The sequence below is a fragment of the Mastomys coucha genome, unplaced genomic scaffold, assembly GCF_008632895.1.
Source record: "Mastomys coucha isolate ucsf_1 unplaced genomic scaffold, UCSF_Mcou_1 pScaffold22, whole genome shotgun sequence".
NCBI classification, from domain to species: Eukaryota; Metazoa; Chordata; class Mammalia; order Rodentia; family Muridae; genus Mastomys; species Mastomys coucha.
Window position 1 is genome coordinate 119672564 of NW_022196905.1, and position 5104 is coordinate 119677667.

At 41.9% G+C, this 5104-nt stretch overlaps 1 pseudogene; it reads left to right on the forward strand.

The window, feature by feature from the left end:
- Positions 1–1485: 1485 nt before the first annotated feature.
- Positions 1486–2326, forward strand: LOC116104647 (annotated as a pseudogene).
- Positions 2327–5104: the final 2778 nt, after the last annotated feature.

Consider the following 5104-nt stretch of genomic DNA (forward strand, 5'->3'; position numbering starts at 1 on the left):
ATATTTCTGATTCGAAGAATGACTTAAAGATAACTAAGGGAAAAATGGGCACTGGGAAAATAACCACCAAGGATGCTGGTGACTCAGAAACCTGAGACTTTTTCAGAAGGAAAAGGATGCAGTAGTAAGCTCCTTGGGTAGAATATGTCTCAGGTCACCAGAACAGTGGGTAGTGATTTCATTTTGCATCTCCTGGGAGCTACATGAGAAGCTAAAGGCTAGATGCTGGAAGTTTCTGAGTGAAATTAGGGGCAGAACCATCCTGAGAGGGGTTGTATGATGTAATCAGAGCTAATGTGATGTCACAGAGCCCTGAGCAGAGATTGCCCATCTATTCCACTTGGGGGCTTGAGACTCCCTTAAAGGTAGGATCACTATCTTCACAGCATTATGTGAATGCCAGTTCAGCTCCTAAACTCCAACAATTGTTCAGCAGGCTTTTTTAATTGGCTGGTTTCAGAAAACAGAATCAAGACAATAGGACATTTTGGGGAGGGTAAATACATTTATGAAGTAACTGGGAACCCTGTAACCACAGAAAGCTAAACAATTTCCCTCACACAGTGAGTAACCAAAGGCTCTAATGTCTCCCATGTTTCAGAACTATGGGGATGTTCTATGCTAGTCAATCTCTTGAGTTTATAAACCTTGTTGACAATATATAATTCATATTTCCACTAAAATGCCAAAGTTCCTCTTAGCCCATGTGCATTATAGAAGATATTAGCTCCTATTAGCTGTGTTGCCTGGACAAATGAGTCTTGTTGGGTTCAGAGTTGCAATGGCTTCATGGAATATATATGGGGCTGGTTAAGGATATCTTATAAAGGACGCCAGTGGTGTGCTGTGTCCCTGGTCAGATATTTGTAGATGTAGTCGCCTAGTTCATAGCTTGTAGGTAGAAGAGAGTTATGGCCACCTTTCTGGTTCTTTTTTTCTGTTCTGCTTGCTCATTGGGGGAACAGGCATGCCAACAACCAAACTGACCTAGCCATTCAAGGAGAGGGTCTTCAGCAGAGGCAAACTGCCTCAGGGTTGAAGATATGAGTCTCTGAGTATGTTATTCTGAGCTTTAGAGAGTCATTTGTTAATTTCCCTATGAACTTGTTCTGTTTCTGTGTTTTGAGACAGAGTTTCTCTATGTGGAGCTTTGGCTGTCCTGAAACACACTCTGTAGACCAGAGTGGCCTTGATCACACAGAGGTCTGCCTCCCTCTGCCTCTTGAATACTGGGATTACAGGCATGTATGACCACTGTCCAACCCTCCTATTAACTTCTTATTATGACAAAATTAGATTTAGAAGCCCATACCTGTTTAGTATAGCCTTTTTCATCTGCTCCAAAGTTCTTTTAGAGTAGAGCCTTGGTCCAGTGTCTGCCCCCACCCCACCCCTGTTGTTCTTACAGGCACTAATATGACAGAGCCAACAGCATTGTGTCTGGTTAAAGCAGGCAAGTTCTTCAAACCCAGGCAGTGGGCAAGTATGAAGCCTGAACACAGAATGATAGCCACAAGACAGTGGACCAGGAGTGCCATGGCCTACCACACCAGATCTACAATAATGAAGAACATGATGCCTCTGAAGAGGATGAGCATGTCATCCCTCCAGAAGCAGAGGAGGAGGAAACTTTCTTCCAAGGCCCTGAGTAACATTGTCGGCTGCAGAATTTCTCACAGATTGAAGGAAGGGAATGAACCTCTTACCCAATAGAAGGCCATCATTCTAGAACAACTGCCAGCAAACACTGCAAACACTTTTCTCTATCTGTTGAAGTATGACAAAATTGACTGCGTCTATGGAGTGGAGTTCTACAATGACAAGAGGATTTTAAATCTGAAGGTCTTCCCTCACAAAGTAGTGTTTCCTCAGGTGAGAGACACCTACCTCATCAGTGCCATGGTTGGTAGAGCAGTGGAACACAAATTTGAGGGCAAGCATGACTCTAAGGAAAACTGGAGGGGGTGGTCCTAGCCCATGTTCCAATCATGAAGGCCTGGTTTTACATCACCTATGAGAAGGATCCATTCCTCTTAAATATACCAGCTATTGGATAACTACACAGAAGGTAACCTCTGCATCATTCCAGAGGCTCCTCCAGCAGAGGTGAGTTCATACACTGACAACACTGTCTTCACAGGTAAATGTGTGCAGTACACCATAGGCAACAGGTCCAAAAAGATCAGCAAGATCATTTACCAAGTTCTAGCCAAGCCTTCAATGTACTTCATCAAGTTTGATGGTGACATCCATATCTAGGTCTATAATCTGGTGGAAAAGATCCATTAAGGTGAAATTCACAAAGTTCTGGTACATAGATGAGTAACTTGTAGGATTGGGGAAAAATGTTTGTTTTCCAGTGTGTTAGATACTTAAGGGTCTTTTACAACCCCAGTATCTTTACCAATGTAAATTGCTTTACTCTAAAAATTAAAATGTGTAACATGGCATGTTGTGTGTGAACACTTTGGTGGAAGGGATAGGCTGTGTTGGGTGGAACATGAGAGGAAGGTGAAAGCATCCACTCAGGCTTTGAATAGTAAGTACATCTAATGTTACATAGGCTAAAACAAACCAGACTTAGTTGTTCTGGTCTGTAGGGAGAGCAATGAACTACAGATGGAGTTTGGAATGGCAGAAATGTCAGGGGGAAAGATGGATGTTTAGGAAGCATTGGAGAGGGACCAGATATAGATAGACTCTCTGGGGTGAAGACTAAGGGAGAAACATACAGTTGGGGAAAGAATGTCAGTTAAAATAAATGTGGCCTTGGAACTCAAGGGGAAACCCAAGAAACTGACCCAAACAGACTCAGAAACCAGGGAAAATCATTCTTCATTAGTCATTAGTCTAATGAAACTTGTCTCCCTTTTTAAGACTTATTATTTTTAATTAAGTTGGTGGAGGCAGGGCATGTGCATGTGAATACAGGTGACATAAGAGAAATCAGGTCCCTTGAAGCTGATGTTAAATGTGGTTGTGAGCCATTGGACGTGAGCACAAGGAACCAAAGCCAGACCTCTGAGAACAAAAGTGCTCTTGATAGGCCCCTGAAATCATCTTTTAAATAAATCTAATAGTCACATGCAGAAAAGAGACCAGGATGAAGGTTAGAAGGATAAGATTGATGTTGATCTGGAAAAGACTAAAAAGCACATAAAGAATGGAGTAGATGACACTGGAGACAAATGGATTCCAAGATGGAGTAGAAGACAGAGGAGGACAAATGGATTCCAAGATGGAGTAGGCAGTGGTGGACAAATGCATTCCAAGATGGAGTAGAAGACACTAGGGGACAAATGAATTCCAAGATGGAGTAGAAGACACTAGGGACAAATGCATTCCAATATGGAATAGAAGACTCTGGAGGATAAATGGATTCCAAGATGGAATAGAAGACGCTATGGGACAAATGGATTCCAAGATGGAGTAGGTGACACTGTGGACAAATGGAATCCAAGATGGAGTAGAAGACACTATGGACAAATGCATTCCAAGATAGAGTCGAAGGCAGTGAAGGATAAATGGATTCCAAAATGGAGTAGGCAACACTGGGGACAAATGGATTCCAAGATGGAGTAAATGACTCTGGAGGACAAATGCATTCCAAGATGGAGGAGAAGACACTGGGGACAAATGCATTCCAAGATGGAGTAGGCGACACTGTGGACAAATGGATTCCAAGATGGAGTAGAAGACAGTAGGGGACAAATGGATTCCAAGATGGAGTAGATGACTCTGGAGGACAAATGCATTCCAAGATGGAGTTGAAGACACTGGGGACAAATGCATTCCAAGATGGAGTAGATGACTCTTGAGGAGAAATGAATTCCAAGATGGAGTAGAATGCAGTGGGGGACAAATGCATTCCAAGTTGGAGGAGAAGACACTGGAGGTCAAATGCATTCCAAGATGGAATAGAAGATACTGGGGACAAGTGGATTCCAAAATGGAGTAGAAGACACTGGAGGACAAATGGATTTCAAGATGGAGTTCTCAAAATGTGAAGCAGTAGGCCTAAGAAGAACGGAAAGCTTCTGGAAAGTGTTGAATTTGGGACTTATCCACATTGGCTTCTTTGGTTCCTTAACAAATAACAAGCCCATCACTTCGATAGATGGCTGTGAAGTAGTGACTTCCCAGGAGGACTTTTTTTTTTTAAATTGAGACATTCAAACTTCATTTTGTTTCTGACACTGAACCATAGGAGAGTTTTAAAGGGGGAAAGAAATATGGGTATCCTACCACATGGTTCAGAACCTCCAAGGAACAGAGGCTTCTCTATGAAGTGTGTTAAAATTCAGAAAATAAAAAAAGTTTTACACTTATTTTTTACACTTAGTATTTTATACTTAGTCTTCATTTAAAAGTCCTTTTAAAAATTATAAATGCATGTATGAAGTGCATGTGCCCCAGGGCCTTACACATCAACTGTGCTACATCTGTGTATGTACACAAGTCTGTGTATGTCAATCCAGGCATGTTCAGGCCTTGGCATCTGTGTGGAGGTCAGAGGATAACTTCAGGTTCTACGTTGTTTGAAAGAAGGTCTCGCATTCACTGCTGCGCAGGCCAGAGCAGCCTGTAAATTTCTGTGGATTCTCCTCTTGCTAAAGAAACACTGGGATTACAGACCACCCTCCATGCCTGCCTTTATGTGGGTTCTGGAAATGTGACCTCTGGTCCTCACTGGTTATATGGGTATCACTTTGTCCACAGACTCCCGACTCTTCCTTTTGAGTGTTTAGCTGGTATAATTTTTTTCTTCACAATGAAGACTTTTCTTTAACCTCTCTTTCAACATAGGTGATGAATTTTCTCAGGTATGATTTACATAAAAATTATTTCACTTTTACTTTAGAAAAATTATCTTTAGATATACCCTTTTATTAGATATTTTCTTTATTTACATGTCATTAGATATCTCCTTTCCCAGTTTCTCCTCCAAAAACAAAAACAAAAACAAAAAAAACAAAAAAAACAAACCAGCAACAAGAACAAACCCCTCTAACTTTCCCCCTCCCACTGCTCACCAGCCCACACTCTCCTGTTTACTGGCCCTGGCATTCCCCTACACTGGGGCATAGAACCTTCACAGGGCCTA